This window comes from Hylobates moloch, unplaced genomic scaffold, assembly GCF_009828535.3.
Source record: "Hylobates moloch isolate HMO894 unplaced genomic scaffold, HMol_V3 SCAFFOLD_4, whole genome shotgun sequence".
Classification (NCBI taxonomy): domain Eukaryota; kingdom Metazoa; phylum Chordata; class Mammalia; order Primates; family Hylobatidae; genus Hylobates; species Hylobates moloch.
The window spans coordinates 137104483-137126233 of record NW_026652279.1 but is presented as its reverse complement, the minus strand read 5'-3'; the positions used below and the strand labels follow the sequence as shown (position 1 = coordinate 137126233).

The 21751-nt window shown below is 35.9% G+C and overlaps 1 long non-coding RNA gene across 1 annotated transcript in view; it reads right to left on the bottom strand.

Moving 5' to 3' along the window:
- Nucleotides 1-3067: 3067 nt before the first annotated feature.
- The window catches only part of LOC131383326 (uncharacterized), a 31697-nt gene continuing 13013 nt past the window's right edge, over nt 3068-21751 (bottom strand). Inside the window, exons 2-3 of the long non-coding RNA XR_009213298.1 lie at nt 4323-4367; nt 3068-4245 (exon numbers count right to left, since the gene is read on the bottom strand). This is a non-coding gene — a long non-coding RNA (uncharacterized LOC131383326). The remainder of the gene's footprint in view (nt 4246-4322; nt 4368-21751) is intronic.

Sequence of the window (21751 nt, the reverse complement as noted above, 5' to 3'; positions counted from 1 at the left end):
CACTGCTGAGCAGCACTTCCACCTTATTACCGAAGAGGCTGCTGGCCATCCAAGACACATAGAACATGATCCAAAATCCAAGAAGCAGAGCCAAGAGGCACCATTTGGGAAACAATCCAAATTAGTGACACCATCTGCCTGTCCTTCTAATAATGTCATACCGCCCACCTTGCTTTAAAAAAAAATGGAAAAATATTTTAAAGGCCACTTAAAGATACAAACAGAATCCATCCTATTGTGTTTCTACTTCTCCCATCCAGGCAATTCCACCATTCAGTTTCCACTGATCCTGCCAGCCCATAACAGAAAACCATGAACTTTGGCTAGAAATGAGAGATTTCCTAAGACCCACCATCAACTTCCTTAGCTTTGCTAGTTTAACTTGCTTAGTCATTAATCCAATAAGACAAACTCTGGGTCAACTCCAACTTCAATTTCTTTCTCTGACTACTCCAATTTTTTTGTTCATGGCTTTTGCCTCTGTTCAAATCACTGGGTCTTTGCTTTCTGACCTCCTGCCCCACCACTCTCATTATTACCTTAAGAAAAAAAAAAAAAAAAAACACTCAACATAGCAGAGGCCTGGGAAGGGACCCAGCCTACTCCTGTTCAGTTTTAGCAATTATAAATAAGAATGTTGAAAATTTGGGGGCAAAATATAATAATTTTTAAAAGATTGGCTTTTGGTGTTTTGCCCAAGGAAAATATTATGGAATAGTGAAATATCACTTTTGACTGCAGGTGTCAGGTTTAATGGTGTTTGTTGATGCAATTTATCTGGAAGAATAAAGACTAGAATAAAGACTGCAATAAAGAGACAGCCAAGGAGAAGACAAACAACTGTGTGAGCCAAAGTTATGAGTAATAGAATGACTTAAGTTCTTCACAGCAATGTGCAGGACTTAGGAAGTAAAATGGGAAAAGCAGAAAAGTAGAGTACTTGGACTAGAGTAATGGTGAAATCTACTCCAGTTGTTGAGCCACTGATCATTGTAATTGTGTTATAGCTGAATTCAAAATAAAAATAGTATGAAATTAACCTAAATGTCCGTCAACAATTATAAAAAGAAAATTTGGTGTGTATATATATATACTCACCGTGGAATACAACTCAGCCACAAAAAAAGAATTATGTCTTTTGCAGAAACATAGTTGGAATTGGAGGCCATTATCTTAAGTGAAATAACTCAGACAGGGCGACAGAGCAAGACTCCGTCTCAAAAAAAAAAAAAAAGAAAATCAAATACTGCATGTTCTAAGTGGGAACTGAATTATGTGTACACTTGGGGACATAGAAAGTAGAATAATAGACATTAGAGACTTGAAAAGTGAGAGGCCAGAGTGGAGATGAAAGATGAGAAAGTACCTAATTGGTACAATGTACACTATTCGGGTGATGGTTACACTAAAAGCCTAGACTTTACTACTATGCAATATATCCATATGACAAAACTGCACTTGTACCCCATAAATCCATAACACAATTTAAGTTAAAATAAAATTTATTATTAAACAAAATTTAAATTTAATTTAAAATTAAATACTTGTAAAGACTTTGCCTATTTGTGAGCTTAGTTACTGCACATAGTTTCTTGCAGATTTTTGTGACTTTCACATTTTAAATAATATTTAAAATATAATTGAATGTTTTAATAAATTACTGTTAAGAATAAGTCTATCGGCCGGGCACGATGGCTCACGCCTGTAATCCCAGCACTTTGGGAGGCCAAAGCAGGTGTTCAAGGAGCTCAGGAGTTCAAGACCAGCCTGGGCAACGTGATGAAACCTCTCTCTATAAAAAATACAAAAAAAAAAAAAAATTAGCCAGTTGAGGTGGAACACACCTGTGGTCCCCGCTACCTAGGAGGCTGAGGTAGGAGGATTGCTTGAACCCAGAAGGTCAAGCTGCAGTGAGCTGAGAAAGCACCACTGCACTCCAGCCTCAGCGATGGAGCAAGACTCTGTATCCAAAAAAAAAAAAAAAAGGATAAGACTGTTCAACAATGTAGCATATTTCAGCTATGTCATGAACACTATTGGGATAAAGGGTTTTTTTGTAATTTTGAAAAGATCTTTGAAAAGAAAAGAGGAAGTGTGAGATCTGATATAAGTGTTGGGCTGAGTATTTTAATCTGGGAATAAGGCTGTTGCTGAAGAACATTCTGTTTCACAGGCTTATGTGTACATAAAGAAAAAGTAGAGAATAAATCTCCAGATTTGGTAAATATTATAGAAGCAGAATAAACCTCCAGGTATGGTAAATATTATAGAAGATAATATAAGACTTGGGTACAAGATGCTCCACTGCCAAAGATGGTATAAAAGATCATCCCAGAAAAAGATTTTGAGAAATATGCCACATCAATAATGTGTACAGCATGGTTACTACAAGTCTATAATTTAGCATGGCCTATAAATTTGGGCCCCTTAGTTTAAATGTAAATATAAACATGCCAAATATAAAATTTCAGTATAACTATAAAAATGATTGAGCTGAGAAGAGGGTGAATGGCAGGTTAATATTTACTTAACTATTCAATCAGTATATTGTGTTCAATGGCATTTGTTCTACTATCTCACCCTTAGGTCAAACTAAACAAGATGATAATATTAAGGGAGCTACCTTTTCATACAGCTCTCACCACCAGGCATTATACATATGATTTTTTTCATATGCATTATCTCATTTATTCCTGAAAATAAATGTATGAAGTCTCCATTTAGCAATGAGGAAACTAAGACACAGAGAGGTAAAGTTAACACAGAGCAAAGACTGAAAAAAGAAATTACTCCAAAGCCTGTGCTGCTAAGCCTTCATCACGTTGTCTGTATTCCATTGATTTTCAATTTCCTGTGGCATTAATAACGATAGTGAGAACGGCAAGAATGGGACAAAAGTATAAGGAAAGAGTATTAATCAGGACTAGATTTGATTCACATAACAGAGAACCTAAAACTGATTTTTAAAGACAAATTTATTTATATCTCATATGAAAGAAATGCAGAATTAAGCAGTTCAGGGCTGGTATGTCAGCTTTCCAGTGGCCAGCAACCATTCTCCCACCTTGCTGTTCCACTATGCTTGTCAGCATGTTGCCTCATGTCTCGAAATGGCTGCTTTTGCTCCAGACAGGGAGCATATAGTAGAAAGAGACAAAAAAGACAATGACAAATGGCACCCACACTGCCTTCTAAGACGCTTCCTGGAAGCTTCTGAATAGCATTTCCGCTTACATCTCATTGTTCAGAACTAAAACATATAAGTACATCTAGCTATATGGAAATACTGGGAGATGTAGTCTTTATTTGCAAAGCCATATAGATAATTTAAAACTGGGTTTTCTTACTGATAAAATATAAAATAATATATTTGGGGAAGGCAAATGGCAAGATACGATTTTAATAATGACCAGATAATAGAGGTAAAAGAAAGGGAAGAGCCAAAGGAAAAGGCTTCAAGTATTCAGATTCTTGCTGATTAGAGGGAGAGCAATGAGCAGCAGTAGGCTAGAAAGCAGGAGGAGAAACAGACTGGAGCAAAAGTACACAGGGAAGATAAATACAACTGTAGAATTACAGTATGGTGGCTAAATTATGAATGGAAATTGAATAATCATTATAACAATGGGGTTTTTTCATCACTGTTACTGTAGAAATATGATTAATTCTGAATCTTTTTGCAGCTTGTAAATATTAAGCATCCGAATTAAAAGTATTTTTTCCATAGGAGCACATTTTCAAAATACAAGCCATTCGACGCAACCATAAACACTCCAAACATTATTCTTCAGGCTTATTGATTACTGCACTTAAAATAACATTTTACTTCTTTAATAGATATTGAGATTTCGTTTTGAAAACAAGAAAACTGAGCATTCTTAGAATCTAGACTAGCCAATCCCAGACTGAGTCACTGAGGTCAGTAAAACAAACAGCCTTTAGCCCAAACCGAAGGAAAAGATCTTTCAAGGAGACCAAGAGGGGTAACATGAGCATGAAGTGATTAACCTGCTTGAATTATCTGTCAACTGAGATTCCATGTGTTTTGCTCATCTCACCAGCATAGAGAAATTAGCCTATTAGAGATTGGCCTTCAGCCAGATGTACAGGACATTGTTGTCTGCAGTAGATGCAGAAAATATAAAAATGCTCTCAGCTCCTTCCCCTACCTTCAAGTCAAGAAGCTTTTCCAGGACAGGGTCATGTCTTCCTCATCTTTGCTTCCCAGCTGCTTGGCGTTATCATCTGTCACAGAGCAACTTCTCAGTATACGTTGAAAAATATTTATGAAGTGTTCTACTCCAATCAGAATTTTGCCTTACCTTAAGGATCTGAATAGCATCACATCAGCATTTGTATTCCTGGACCTGAAAGAGAAGAAGATGTAAAGTTCCTCAGATCCTACCTATTCAGACACAGCCATCATTCAGTGTCACCTCTGTACTGAAGACCTCTCCAGCTGCATCAACTTTCCATATCCTAAATGCCTTAAATCTTAATGCAACTTTGGACCACGTAAGGCATTCTCTGATTTAGTGGTTCTAACACAAGGTCAATGACACAGTGCCTGTGAAATAAGTTGTGAGAAGAAAGGGCTTTTCAGCTAGCCCTGGGAGTCAAATGTAGTTCAAAGACTCTGTTACCTCTAATGTAGCCTGATGTCTCCAGGAATGTGAAAAAAAAAAAAAAAAAAAAAAACATGAAGAGCTACTCCTCTGACAGTTTCATGTTGATTGTTCTCCATTTGTTAGTTTTGTCTCGTTGTCTAAATCGTAAACTAGAAAATTTGGATAATTCTCTACGTAATACTCCATTTCATCGATAAATAATTTATAAGTAAATTATTTAAATATAAGATTTTTAAATGTGTGACTTTTACATATAAGTAATACTTTTTACTTTCATTCACATTGAAGGCAATCTCTATACAGGAACATACAGAGCTACCATGTTCTTATTAATGGCTGTACACTATTTTGAGACATATGTCCATATATAAGTATAGACACCTATATGCACAAATATATTTATGTATACATGCCATACCTTAAACAATTTCCTGTTGATACACATTTATATTATTTTGATTTCACATGAGCTCAAAATGGAACTCAAATAATTCTGCAATTATCCTTTTACAAATACACTTTTGTGTGAAGTGGCATTGTAGGATCAACAAATAAGCACATTTTAAAATTTCTATACTCTTGCCCAATTTCTTACCAAACCTGTGATACCCATTTCTGTCCCATTCAACAGTGTGGAGGGAGCCTTGTTCCACACTTTTGTCTATTCTTTAATTTAGATAGTACAACAGGTAAAACATTATAGTATCTCAGTGTTTTAATTTGCATTTCTTTGACTACAGAGATTGAGCAAACACTCAGGTGTTAAGTATTTTAGTTCATTTGAGCTGCTATAACAATTTATGATAGACTAGATGGCTTATAAACAATCAAAATCTATTTCTTACAATTCTAGAGATTGGAAGTCTAAGATCACGCAGCCAGCATGGTTGGGTTCTGGTGATGGCTGGCTCTGGTTCATACATGGTTCTCTGAAGTGGGATTTCGAGAGCTACAGACGCTTAATACCATTAAGTAGTTTTCCACAGCAAGGGAGCCCTGTGGTTTCAAAATACTATAGGGAGAGGTCCATGTATCAAATTGGAAGCCTCCTGGGTGTCAATGCCCAACTTCAAAGAGTTGCTAGAACCTCTGCAGAAACCGAGCCACAATTTGCTATGACCTTCGTTGTTGTTGTTGTTTTTTTCTGCAGTGAACCAGGTCATGCAGCCTAAGAGACTTCCCAGCAAAAGATCTTGAACTTTTGAAGTATTATTCCCAAGCATTTTCTACTGCGAGCTAGAATTTTTTATTATATTTTCTAATAATTTATTTCTGATATAAGGGAATGCTATTCGTTTTTACACATTAATCTTGTATCTCCACTAAAATCTATTTCTAGTGGCTTTTCATGTCATCTATAATAAAATGTTATTTTATCAACTTATTAAAAATAGTTAATTTTCATGTCATATGTGATAAAAATCTATTTCTTCCTTATATAGCTTATTGCTTTTTCTTCCCTTTTTATGTTGACTGAAAGTACCAGGAAGATATTGAATACTAATCATGGCATGTATATACAAAGTGAAAGGAAGGATTATATTAAATTATCCAAATAAATAATTTGACATTTCAATCTGTTTGCTATTGTGAATGTACATATACATTCTTTTGAATACTTAGGTAATTTTCTCAGGCTGGAAACTCATGTCTTTGGTTCTAGAAATAAAAGTTAATTATTTTCTTGACAATTTTCTACCTTATTTCCTCCTCAGTCTTTCTGAAATTCTCTTTATCTGGATATTTGACCTCTTCCACTAACCTTTTACACCTTATCAATTTTCTACTTGTCTTATTCTTTTGGGGAAATTATATCAACTTTATCATCCAAATTTTTTAAATTTTTTGTCATATTTTCAGTCTCCAAAAGTCCTTTTTCTGTTTCTTTTTATTGCACCCAGTTTTCACTCCATGGAGACATCTTTTCCCTATCTCAAGATATTTTTTGAAGTTTTGTTAACTTTTATGTATTGTCTTTTGCTTCTAAAATCTTTTCCTTTTGTACTTTTTTGTATTAAAAATTCTCCATAAAGACCTAAAAAGTAGATGCATAGTCCAAGCCTATCAGCCATCATCCTAATTTCAAAATTACTGGACTGGAGTATTTCCCGGGGACACTTATCAGTACTTCTAAGTCTTCTTGAGCTAGTTTCCCCAGGAGAAAATCCCAATGTCCTGCCTTAAGTATATAAACTTGGCAGTCTGGTTTCTCAGAGGCAAGTGGAGTAACTTGAATGGGATATTTTCAGTGTGTACACTTTCAATATATCCTTTGAGTATGACTACCTAAAGTGCAGGTACTCCTGGAGTCCCCAGTCCCTGAGTTGCTCTTATTCAGCATCTCCAGAGAGCATTCAGTCTTCTGCTTGGGTAAGGCAGAAGCAGTCGGGCAGCTCTGAGGAGTGAAATAGGAATCCTGTGGCTCTAAAATGCTTCTTGTGCGGACATTGAACCAATCTTACTGTATACAGCCTCTCTGTGGCCATCACCCCCACTTTCAGTGTTGGCTCACACCTCCAATTCCTGGGAATTTCTGTGGCTCTGCCACAAGAATCTACTCGCATCTTAGTCCCTCACTGGCAGCTTTCTCTGGTCTGCTGAATCCATTACCACTGCACCATGTGCTTTCTAACTTTCAGAGTCTTCATGCTGTATTTTCCTCTCCCTTTTGTCATTATATTATTGCCTTTTGCATTCCTTTTTCTTTCATTTCAGTTGGATTTTGGTGTTTCAAGGCTTATATTTGAAAGGACAGCTGGGATACACACTTATCTCTGCTCCTTCCTGAAACTCCAGTATATTCTTGGAGGGTAAGTTTCTTCCCTTTTCTGTCTTATTTTCTACCTTGTGTGGAATACAATAGAATACCCATGGAATAAGTTTTTTCAAAATTTTACATGTATGTGTTTTAACTTTTTGTTTGGAAATAATTTCAAACTTACAAAAAAGTTATAAGAGTAGTAAAGAGAACTTCTGTTTATCTCCTATCTAGATCTACCAAACTTTAATATTTTGCCACACTTGCTTTATCATTCTTTCTGATAGCTAGATAGATATGGGTATAAATATATATGTGTATAATTTACTTTTTCTAAACTATTTGAAAGTGACCCATACATCATGCCCCTTTTTAACCTTGATACTTAAATATGTATTTCCTAAAAACAAGAAAATTAACTTACATAATCAGATTATGATTATCGAATTCAGGAAAGTTTATATTTATACAATACTTTAATATATGTTCCTTTTTCCAATTTTATTCATTGACCAATAATGTATTTTATAACACTTTCTTCCTCCAGCACAGAATCTAGTCCAAGACCACATATCAAATCTGTTGTCATGTCTTTCTAGCCTCTTTCAATCCAGAACATTTCCTTGGCCTTTGTCTTTCACAACATGGACATTATTGAAGAATATAGTATTTTATGGAGAGTTACTCAATTGGGGTTTGACTGTTATTTCCTCCTGAGTAAATTGAGCATCCTTAGTTTGAATACCCCATAATGTTTTGTCCTTCTCAGAACAATGTATCTGGAGGCACATGATGTCCACCTGCCACTAATTAGTGTTAATTTTGATTACCAAGTAAATTTGTTGTCCAGTTTCAGCACACTATAGCTGCAACATGAGCATTCTGTGAGGAGACACTGAGACGAGGCAAATATCCTGCTCTTTATTAAACTTTCCTCCCTAGTTTTAACACTCACTGAAAATTCTTATTTGAATCAGTTTTTAATATGTCTGCAAAATAATTACTTCTTTCAAATTTACCTACCTTTTGACATGAAACTCATATGTGTTATGAGAAATTAATCCAAATTTATTCTTTTTCAAGTGGTTATCCATTTGTCTTAACATCAGTTATTTTAAAAACTCATTTTTGCACCAGTGATTTGATATACATCTTTCTCAAATGATTTTCACCTAGGGTTGGTTTTATTTCCAGAGTTGCATTCCACTGGTCTATTTATGTGCCAGTACCACATACTGATTTAATTATAGATCTTAATTTTCAGTGTCTTCCTATTCTTCCATGTTAACTTTCACATGAACTGTATTAGGGTTTCCAAAGAAATAGAACCAATAGGAGATATACATACATACATAAATAAGAGGGGATTTATTATGCACATTGGCTAACAAGATTATGGAGGCCAAGAAGTCCCACAATCTGCTGTCTGCAAGCTGGGGAAGCAGGAAAGCTGGTGGGGTCATTCAGCCTGAGTCCAAAGTCCTGATAACCAGGGGAGCCAATGGTGTAACTCAGTTTCAGTCAAAGCCTGAGAAATGAGAGCCTTTGGTGTAACTCCTGCAGTCAAAAGACCCAAGAACCAGGAGCCCCAATGTCTGAAAGCAGGAAAAGATGGATGTCCCAGCTCAAAAAGAGCAAGTGAATTCATCTTTCCTCTGCTTTTTTGTTCTATCTGGGTCCTCAAGAGATTGGATGATGTTGGCCCATATTGTGGGTAGGGAAGAGGGCTCTTTTCTCAGTCCACTGATTCAAATTCTAATCTCTTCGGGAAACACCCACACTGACAAACCCAGAAATGTTTTACCAGCTGTCTGGGTATCCCTTAACCCAGTCAAGTTGGCACAAAATTAATCATCAGGTGAACTTTAGTATCAACATGACTAGCTCCGGGAAAGAAAGAAAAACTTATTGGTATTTTTATTGGGATTACAATAAATGTATAAGTAATCTTTTGGAGAGAACTGACATCTTAATAATATTAAGGAATCCTAACCAAGAACATAGGATGTATTTCCATTTATTCAAGCCTACGTTTGAAACATTCAGGAGTATTTCATATGTTATAAACACTTGTTAAATTTATTCCTACATATATTATTTCTTCCTCACTATCGTAAATGGGATTTTCTTTTTATAACTTCTGGTTGTTTCTGTACATGTATGTTATTGATTTTTGCATGTTAATTTTATATCTAGCTATTATGCTGAGTTCTTTTATTGTTTGTGTTAGATCTATTTTGATTCTCTAGAGTTTTTCAAGTACATTATTTCATCTGCAAATAGAGATAATTTTGGCAGGGTTTTTTTTTCCCCCCCATCCTGTGCCTCTAATCAGCAGTCCTCAACCTTTTTGACATGAGGGACCAGTTCTGTAGAAGACAATTTTTCCATGGATTGCTGGGGGGATGATTTCAGGATAAAACTGTTCTACCTCAGATCATCAAGCATTAAATTCTCATAAGGAGCATACAACCTAGGTCCCTTGCATGTGCAGTTCACAATAGAGTTCATTTCCATAAGAATCTAATACCACTGCTGATCTGACAGGAGGCAGAGCTCAGGTGGTATATTAGTCCGTTTTCACGCTGCTAATACATACCGGAGACTGGGCAATTTACAAAAGAAAGAGGTTTAATGCACTTATAGTTCCACATGGCTAGGGAGGAGTTACAATCATGGTGGAAGGTTAAAGGCATGTCTTACATGGCAGCAGACAAGAAAAGAGAACTTGTGCAGGGAAACTCCCACTTATGAAACCATCAGATCTTGCGAGATTTATTTACTGTCATGAGAACAGCATGGGAAAGACCTACCCCCATGACTCAATTACCTCCTACCAGCTCCCTCCCGGAACACATGGGAATTCAAGATGAGATTTGGGTGGGGACACAGCCAAACCATATCAGGTAGTAATGCTTGCTCGCCCTCGACTTACCTCCTGCTGTGCAGTCCAGTTCCTAACAGGCCATGGACTGGTACCAGTCCATGGTCTGGGGTTGGGGACTCCTGCTCTAATCGATTTCCTTCGACTGATTGCATTAAGTACAACCTCCAATGTGGTAAATAGTAGTGGGGACAGTGGACATTCTTTGCTTTTTCCTGTTATTACTGGAAATGCCTCTCTTTCCCTGCTTCTAATTAAGATTCTAGCTTTAGGATTATGTATCTATTTTATTACATCAAGGGTTTTTTCGACAGCTATGGGGATAATCATGTAATTTTTCTCCTTGGTGCTATTAAAGTAGATAGTGTCAGTGATGGTGGTGATTAAGGAAGAAATAAAGGTTGGTGCATCTTTTTCCTTTCCTTCTACAGGATCCTTAATTTCCCCTTTAAGTTCGTTTCTTACCCTCTTCAACATCTTTAAGAGGCCACCACCCCTTCTCCATTTATCTTTCCTTGTTCTCCAAAAACAGTGACTCTTCCAGGTTGTCACCTATGGTTTCATACTTTCAAGCCCTTTCCTTGTAGCTGGTGCTGTGAACTGCCAAATCCCAAACCTATGAGTTCAGTATTAAAGCATTAATGTTAGACTTTCTCTTCCTGACAATGAATCTTGTACTTTATGTATGTGCTCTGTTTTTCCAATCAGTTTTATATAGTCTCTTCAGACTCTGCTCTCTGCATACACTAGCTGAAGTCACTGCTGAAACACTGTTGGTATGTCTGTTGGGATTTGATGTTTTTTTTTTTTTACTTACAGGTCATTTGACTTTCGTTGTATTTTCTTTCTCCTAGTAATACTGAAAGTATGAGTTACATAGTTTTATTTGCACTCTCTTGTTGATCTTATGGTTTTTTAAAGAATATTTTGAAAAATTCAGATCCATGTGGCAACATTGTGTTCCATACCCAGAAGACACAGACATATGTGGTTTGGACAATTTACTACAAATGGATATTACTTAAAACACACACAACACACACACACACACACACACACTCTCCTTGGGAAAAAGTAGTTCTGAAAAGGCAAATGATGGTGTTAAAGGAAAATTTAAACGATAGAAAGTAAAAATGGTTCACAAGCTTAGTATAGGATTCTGAGGCAAAGAAAATGTCTAGTTCAGCAGAGTTCATAGCTTCAACCTGAAAAAATCCGTAATATATCCTATAAATAGGAAGAAAGCAATTTATGACAATACTTTGTCTAGCATTCCAGCCAGTGGAAAAATTACCTATCACGTTAGAGATGAAACTATAGCAAAGATCATTTGAGTGGCTTCATCAATGCATTTACCATGAAGTTCTTCACAAAAATGTTTGTATAGTTTTCTTGCTTCCCTTCCCTCAAATTTCATATCTATCCAACTGCTCATCCTCATACCACCAGTTAACCAACCTTCCACTTTCAGAGTTGGCTTCAGTAGAAACTCATTGAGAGTACAAAGAAATTGCATACATAGTTGGATATATTTTCTTGCATTTGATGTGGGAAGTGTTATGCTTCATTGATATTTATAATTTTATAAATATTTCTATATATTTTTAATTTGAATTCTATATATTTTTTAAAAATCTCAGGATAGATTCCTTAAATACTCGTCGTTCCTTTTTTCATCTTAAATCTATTGTTTTTTAAGCTTTACTGGATAACAATATTCCTGGTATTTTGGAATGTGTGGGGGTAACCTGCCTTACCTTAATTAATATCCACCCTGTGCATATACTTCATGTGCTTTGATTACAATGTTTTTAAGCCTTTATTTCTCTAAACTGAAAACTTCTCCTTTGTGAATTATTCTCACGAAATAAGATGAAACTAGGAGATGGCAAAGCTACAGTTCTTGAAAAATTAAAGGATGATCTGTCAGAGAAAAATGTAAACAAAGAAAACAAAAATGAGGAAGAGAATTGAAGTAAAAGAAAAAATAGTTTTTAAGGGATGGGAAGGTTTTCCCAGTTTCTTAGTCATATTAATGATTTCCTTTATTTCTTCCACATTTTAAGAAATATTGTACATTTTCAGGTATGTGCTTCACTAACTGCCTTCCTGCAATATTGAGACAGAGCACAATCACTCACAGGTTGCTAAAGAAAATTCTAGAGAATTAGCCTCTAGTAGAAAGGTTTCTTTCCAACATGCCTTACACCATCTTTTCTGAATGTGGTCATATTAGATATTTCTAACCAGCATGCAAAAGGCCATTTTTTGACTATTTGACTAATGTATATGTGGGGCTTCCATCACTCCAACCAGAAATGCATTTGATAGTGTAACCCTCTCAGTTCATTACAACCTGTCACTGAAGATGGATTGCCCTCCTGCTGCAAAACTCATGTTCAATGCATTTTCCTGCTGCAAAACTCATGTTCAATGCATTAGCATAAGAGTAAAAGCAACAGCTGATATAAAACCATCTTATAAATGAGAACAACATAAAGGTGGAATGGATGGCTAAGGAATTACTTAGAATAAAGAAACTAGGCACTTTCATTATTTATTTTAAATTGACATAAAATTGTATGTATTTATTATGTACAACATGATGCTTTGAAGTATATACACACATTATGGAATGACTAAAGCTAGCTAATTAACATATACATTGCCTCACATAGTTATCATTTTGGGTAACAAGCCAAATCCTTTTAGGAAATCTGATGAGTAGTATGTGATGGTTTCACATCTTTCTGAAATAGAAATGGCATCTTACTCTGGTTCAGCACTCACCCCCATGACCAATCTTTGTACATTATCACCCATTCCAATCCATTTCTGACATCCAAAAGTGCAAATGGCCAGTCCCTTACCATAACTTAACATCTAACTTCTTTCCTATTTCTTACTACCAGTGTACCAATTCCTTGATGTCATGAAGTGCTGTGGTATCTTAAAACTTCTCCTCTCCCAAGCTATTATCTCTTTGGTATTTAAATTGCTTCTAACAGTATCTAGCTAAAATATAATAACATTGTTTTTGTTACATAATTTTGTAATTACCCTTTGTTTATAATACATATTAAATTTATATTTAAAACAATATATAGTTTCTAAACAAATTGATTTAAATGAAAAAGAGATTAAATATAAAGAACAATCTTAAGTAAATAATACCAGGGTGTTATATAAATACAGAAAAAAATGCAAGATCATACTCAATAACTGACATTTTGGAAACACCTGTTTAGTGGAAAGACTACCTGGAAGATCTCAGAAAAGTTATGTAACTTTCATATGCATCAGTTTCCTCACCAGTAAAAGAGGAATTTGACCTCAACAATCTTTCAATTAATGATAAAAGCCACCAATACATGATCAATTTTATGGGTCAGACTTTTCATTAAATGCACTATATAGAAATGCTCCCTTAATTTAACCTTTCAACAACCATGCAAAGAAGATACCATCACTCTTATATTACAGATCGGAAAACAGATCCAGAGAGATGAAGTAAAATTTCTAATATGCCACAGTTTGCTACTCATGTATTAAGTGACTGTGATTTTTGCTTTAATGGTAAAAACCGCAATTACCTTTGCACCAACCTAACAGCTTGGGCTCAAGACCATGTTTGTCTGACTCCTAAACTATGTCCCTAACCTCCTGAAGGTAGCTCACACACCCTATTGCAGTACTAATGGGAACTATTATCCTGTCAAATCTTTCTAAGGGACTCAATTCCCTGAAGTTGTATTAACAGGTAATATAACAATATATTGTTATATATAAGTAATATAACAAAGGACAACATATTTTCACATTAAGAAAACTGTAAAATCGAAAAAATAATTCATGGTATAAAATGTAGAAAGTACAGAATTATATAAGGAAGAAAACCTCCTTGGTTCTTGGTCTCATGCATGTCTGTTCAACTGCCTAACCCAGTCCCTGGAGCAGTGGGTCCTCAGCAAAGGATGAATATTTTTTCTTTTTGATTAACAAATAATAATCGTATATATTTATGGGATAAAATGTTTTGATACATGTATACATTGTAGAATTATCAGATTGAGCTAATTACCATATTTATCATCTCAAATTTTAATCATTTCTTTGTGGTGACATTTAAAATTTTTTTAGCTATTTTGAAATATACAATGCATTATTTTTAACTACAGTCGTCATGGCGTGAAATAGACCAGAACTTATTCATCCTGTCTAACTGAAATGTTGTACCTATTGACCAATGTCTCCCCCTTCATTCTCCCCCCATCTTCAGACTTTGACAGCCACCATTCCACTCTACTTCTATGAATCCAAGTTTTTCAGATTCCACATGTAATTGAGATTGTATGGTATTTAACTCTCTATACCTGGCTTACTTCACTTAACACATTGTCCTCTAGATTCATTCATGTTGTCACAAATCACAGAATTTCCTCAGTATTTTAAGGCTGAATGGTATTTCATTGTGTATATATACCACATTTTTAAAGTTTGTCATCAGTTGACGGACACTTAGATTTTTTTCAGTATCTTGACTACTGTGAATAATGCTGCAATGAACACGGAAGTGCAGATATATCTTTGAAATATTGACTTCAGTTCCTTTGGGTGTATATTGAGAAGTGGATTGCTGGATCATCTGATAATTTTTAGTTTTTTTTGAGAATCTACATACTGTTTTTCAAAATGGCCATACTAATTTATAATTTCACAAATAGTATATAAGGGTCCCCTTTTCTCCACATCCTAAGACTTATCTTTCATCTTTTTCATAATAGCCAATGTAACAAGTGTCAGGTGATATCTCATGTGATTTTCATTTTTTAAATAGGGTTATTCGTTTTCTTGTTGTTGAATACTTTGAGTTCATTGTATGTTTTGGACATTAGCCCCTTATCCGATGTATGATTTGCAAATATTTTCTCTCAGTCTGTGAGTTGTCGCCTCTCTATTACTTGTTTCTTTTTGCTGTGCAGAAGCTTTTTAGTTTGATGCAATCCCATTTGCCTATTTTTGCTTTCATGGCCTGGGCTTTGGGATTTATATCCAAGAAATAACTGCATATACCAATGTCATGGAGCTTTTCCTCTATGTTTCCTATGAGTAGTTTTATAGGTTCAGGTCTTACTTTTTAGTCTTTAACGTATTTTTAGTATATTCTTCTATAATGGGTGAGATAAGAGTCCATTTTCTTCTGCATTTGGATATCCAGTTTTCCCAGAACCATTTATTAAAGAAACTGTTCACTCCCCTCGTGTGTTCTTGACAACTTTGTCAAAAACCAATTGACCATAGATGTGTGGGTTTATTTCTGGGCTTTCTGTCCTATTCCATTGGTTGATCAGTCTGTTTTTATGCCAGTACCATGCCATTTTGATTACTGTACCTTTGTAATATATTTTAAAATCCAGTTGTATGAACAAAGTCTCCGGCTTTGTTCTTTTTGGTCAAGATTGCTTTGGCTACTCAGGATCTTTTGTGATTGCATACAAATTTTAGATTTGTTTTTTCTATTTCTGTGAAGAGTGACATTGGAATTTTAAGAGGGATTGCCTTGAATTTGCAAATTGCTTTATGAATTAAATACTTTCTGATAACAAACTCTTCCTATAACCCCCGCTGCCCTTTTAGCTGACATAAGAATAACAAGAGTGCTATTAAGCACCTGCTATATCTAAACATGTCACTTGGTCATTTAATTCTCATAACGTCTTTATGAGACAAATACTATTTTAATTATTACAATTATTCCCACTTTATAAAGATACTGACGCTTAAAAGGCTAAGCAATCATCTTGCCCATGGACAAGCCACTAATACACAAACTTAGATTAACACTATGACAAAGCCTGCACCCTAAAATCACTAGTCAGTGCTGCTTGAATGGCACTAACTTGGATGAGTTTTCACAGCCTCCAAAAAACATCCTAAGTATTGCACATACCCCATATTAGTGCCCTAACCCAGGTAATCTTGGTCCTTGGCAATAGTTCCAAATTATTTTTCTTTTAAACCTTACCAGAGAATACTAAGGCATCCATATTAATTGAAACCTAAGAATAAACCTGGAAAACCAGAGATTCTCATATTAGATATGGAGACTAAATGTAACCTTGGATCTGCTTCACTAAGAAAAGCCTGACAAAAATGTATATAACAGAAAGAAAAATGATATATCAAAAGAGAAGCCCCAGGAAAGAAAATCAGAATATGACTCTGGTTTTGTTTTTCTAAACTAATCACACTTTAAATTTGGGGTTTTTTCCAAATGCAGACTATCACTGATAAAATAAAGAGTTGCCCCTCTTCATTTAAATTGGCCCTTCATCTATAACTAGACTCAATCAAAACGTGGACACAGAAAACCCATCATTATGCAGTGATGGCCAATAAATTCTTCAGTATAAAGAGATGTTATAACACTGCATCCAATTATATCGAAGTCTACTCTCAGGAACAATGAGTTAGACATGCCCAATCAATGCAGCAGATGTGGAGAGCAGGTTGCTAGGACAACCAATAGAAATCACCAAATAACCTAAAAGCTAAAGATTTTACTATGAAATTTTCAAGAAAAAAATTTTATAGTTCTCAACATTAAGCTTTTTAACTACATATTTACATATAGTACAAATTAATGTAATCATTCAATGTTGAATTTAATAAAAGCTGTTTTAATATGTTGAGATTGAGAAGAAAAGATTTTGATCAATAAACCTGGGAAGTCGTTTAATGTCTATAGGAGCTGGTTTTTTGAAAAGATCAACAAAATTGATAGACCACTAGCAAGACTAATAAAGAAGAAAAGAGAGAAGAATCAAATAGATGCAATAAAAAATGAAAAAGGGGATATCACCACCGATCCCATAGAAATACAATCTACCATCAAAGAATACTACAAACACCTCTATGCAAATAAACTAGAAAATCTAGAAGAAATGGATAAATTCCTCGACAAATACACCCTCCCAAGACTAAACCAAGAAGAAGTTGAATCTCTGAATAGACCAATAACAGGCTCTGAAATTGTGGCAATAATCAATAGCTTACCAACCAAAAAGAGTCCAGGACCTGATGGATTCACAGCCAGATTCTACCAGAGGTACAAGGAGGAACTGGTACCATTCCTTCTGAAACTATTCCGATCAACAGAAAAAGAGGGAATCCTCCCTAACACATTTTATGAGGCCAGCATCGTCCTGATACCAAAGCCTGGCAGAGACACAACAAAAAAAGAGAATTTCAGACCAATATCCTTGATGAACATTGATGCAAAAATCCTCAATAAAATACTGGCAAACCGAATCCAGCAGCACATCAAAAAGCTTATCCACCATGATCAAGTGGGCTTCATCCCTGGGATGCAAGGCTGGTTCAACATATGCAAATCAATAAATGTAATCCAGCATATAAACAGAATCAAAGACAAAAACCACATGATTATCTCAATAGATGCAGAAAAGGCCTTTGACAAAATTCAACAATCCTTCATGCTAAAAACTCTCAATAAATTAGGTATTGATGGGACATATCTCAAAATAATAAGAGCTATCTATGACAAACCCACAGCCAATATCATACTGAACGGGCAAAAACTGAAGCATTCCCTTTGAAATCTAGCACAAGACAGGGATGCCCTCTCTCACCACTCCTATTCAACAGAGTGCTGGAAGTTCTGGCCAGAGCAATCAGGCAGGAGAAGGAAATAAAGGGTATTCAATTAGGAAAAGAGGAAGTCAAATTGTCCCTGTTTGCAGATGACATGATTGTATATCTAGAAAACCCCATTGTCTCAGCCCAAAATCTCCTTAAGCTGATTAGCAACTTCAGCAAAGTCTCAGGATACAAAATCAATGTACAAAAATCACAAGCATTCTTGTACACCAATCACAGACAAACAGAGACAAACAGACAAATCATGAGTGAACTCCCATTCACAATTGCTTCAAAGAGAATAAAATACCTAGGAATCCAACTTACAAGGGATGTGAAGGACCTCTTCAGGGAGAACTACAAACCACTGCTCAATGAAATAAAAGAGGATACAAACAAATGGAAGAACATTCCATGCTCATGGGTTGGAAGAATCAATATCGTGAAAATGGCCATACTGCCCAAGGTCATTTATAGATTCAATGCCATCCCCATCAAGCTACCAATGACTTTCTTCACAGAATTGGAAAAAACTACTTTAAAGTTCATATGGAACCAAAAAAGAGCCCGCATCGCCAAGTCAATCCTAAGCCAAAAGAACAAAGCTGGAGGCATCACGCTACCTGACTTCAAACTATACTACAAGGCTACAGTAACCAAAACAGCATGGTACTGGTACCACAACAGAGACATAGATCAATGGAACAGAACAGAGCCCTCAGAAATAATGCCACATATCTACAACTATTTGATCTTTGACAAACCTGACAAAAACAAGCAATGGGGAAAGGATTCCCTATTTAATAAATGGTGCTGGGAAAACTGGCTAGCCATATGTAGAAAGCTGAAACTGGATCCCTTCCTTATACCTTATACAAAAATTAATTCAAGATGGATTAAAGACATGTTAGACCTAAAACCATAAAAACCCTAGAAGAAAACCTAGGCAATACCATTCAGGACATAGGCATGGGCAAGGACTTCATGTCTAAAACACCAAAAGCAATGGCAACAAAAGCCAAAATTGACAAATGGGATCTAATTAAACTAAAGAGCTTCTGCACAGCAAAAGAAACTACCAGCAGAGTGAACAGGCAACCTACAGAATGGGAGAAAATTTTTGCAACCTACTCATCTGACAAAGGGCTAAGAATCTACAATGAACTCCAACAAATTTACAAGAAAAAAACAAACAACCCCATCAAAAAGTGGGCAAAGGACATGAACAGACACTTCTCAAAAGAAGACATTTATGCAGCCAAAAAACACATGAAAAAATGCTCATCATCACTGGCCATCAGAGAAATGCAAATCAAAACCACAATGAGATACCACCTCACACCAGTTAGAATGGCAATGATTAAAAAGTCAGGAAACAACAGGTGCTGGAGAGGATGTGGAGAAATAGGAACACTTTTACACTGTTGGTGGGACTGTAAACTAGTTCAACCATTATGGAAGTCAGTGTGGCGATTCCTCAGGGATCTAGAACTAGAAATACCATTTGACCCAGCCATCCCATTACTGGGTATATACCCAAAGGACTATAAATCATGCTGCTATAAAGACACATGCACACGGATGTTAATTGCGGCACTATTCACAATAGCAAAGAATTGGAACCAACCCAAATGTCCAACAATGATAGACTGGATTAAGAAAATGTGGCACATATACACCATGGAATACTATGCAGCCATAAAAAATGATGAGTTCATGTCCTTTGTAGGGACATGGATGAAACTGGAAACCATCATTCTCAGTAAACTATCACAAGGACAAAAAACCAAACACCACATGTTCTCACTCATAGGTGGGAATTGAACAATGAGAACTCATGGACACAGGAAGGGGAACATCACACTCCGGGGACTGTTGTGGGCTGGGGGGGAGGGGGGAGGGACAGCATTAGGAGATATACCTAATGCTAAATGACAAGTTAATGGGTGCAGCAAACCAACATGGCACATGGATACGTATGTAACAAACCTGCACATTGTGCACATGTACCCTAAAACCTAAAGTATAATAAAAAATAAATAAATCATTCTACAAATGAATAAATTATTTAAGTTATCTCTAGAAAATTCAAAGTTACCCTGAGAATTCATTCAATAGTACATACGATAGTAAACACAATTCAAACACATTCAAATTTGGAGAAAACATTTCTCAGTGCATTATCTTTCCTCATTCCAAACAAATCCCCTAAGTATTTCTAAGGATTAAATTCATTTTAAAGCCATTTGACAAATGATTTTAATGAAGTATTCCAATATATGCTAAGAGTTATATGGAAAAGTCAACAAATTGTTGGTGAGTGTGCAAAGATTTTCTGTCAAGCATCTCTTTTAAATAAGATATTTATAGGCCGGGCGCGGTGGCTCACGCTTGTAATCCCAGCACTTTGGGAGACAGAGGTGGGCGGATCACGAGGTCAGGAGATCGAGACCACGGTGAAACCCCGTCTCTACTAAAAATACAAAAAAATTAGCCGGGCGTGGTGGCAGGCACCTGTAGTCCCAGCTACTTGGAGAGGCTAAGGCAGGAGAATGGCGTGAACCCGGGAGGCGGAGCTTGCAGTGAGCCGAGATTGCGCCACTGCACTCCAGCCTGGGAGACAGAGCCAGACTCCGTCTCCAAAAAAAAAAAAAAAAAAGATATTTATATTCAATTTTTAAAATGAGTCCAAATAAACTTGCTCACTATGAAACATTCAGATAAAGTTTCTAAATCAGCCTTGCTTTCTGAAAATGAAAATGTGTATCTCTAAGATTTAACTATGGGGAAAAAAATGTAGTCAGTACAGATAATAATTTGAAAGACAAAATAACTGTCAGGCTACTTTTTATTCCAAACTTCCCCATTATATTTCATTGTGATTTGAAGGTGATTTTAGCTTCTTATAAGTCTGATCACTGTTACACCAATTGGATTGTCTGTCAGATCCTGAAAGCTGTCACCTAACAGGACAGAGCTGTTATCACTTAAAGATTTTAACTCTTCAAGGCCCATCAGGGTATCTGAGCAAATACTGAGAAGGGAAGAAAGCTTATGCAAACAGGTTTTAATAAAAATTTAAGTAAATTCTTTAAGTGCTCAATCAAAATAGAGATTATTTAAAGGATGTGACTTCGGAACCAAAAATAATATGAACCCAACTAAAGTTTCAGTGTAAAATAAATATAGCCCTTTTAATTCAAATTATACCACTTTTCCACTCACCTGTCTCATTGAAAGTCTGGGTTTGATTCCATGCTAAGATTAACCTTCCTGGTGAATCATCACTGAGTAAACCATTTCAAGGTTTTATCTTCCCATAAGAAATGCTCATTTTGGGGAACATATACACTAAAATAGCTAAGAATGTGTGTTCTGCAGTAAATTCAACTGTTCGCCACCATTATCATCCATGGAACCTCAGGCTACCTACTCAACCCTCTTAAACTTTAAGTCTGTCTCTTTCCAGGGGTTTGTGAAACAGCAGTTTTAGAAATCTATAGTGTGGTTATGAGGATTATGAGATTCAGGGGTACACATGCAGATTTGTTATATAAACTTGTATCACAGGTGTTTGTTGTACAGATTTTACCGCCCAGTTACTAAGCCTAGTACCCAACAGTTATTTCTTCTGAACCTCTCCCTCCTCTAATAGGCCCCGGTATGTATCGTCCTCTGTGCCCATGTATTAGCTCCAACTTACAAGTGAGAACATGCAGTACTTGGTTTTCTGTTTGAGTTACTTTGCTAAGGATAATGTCCTCCATCCCCATCCATGTTACTGCAAAAGACATGATCTCCTTTTTTATGGCTGCATAATAT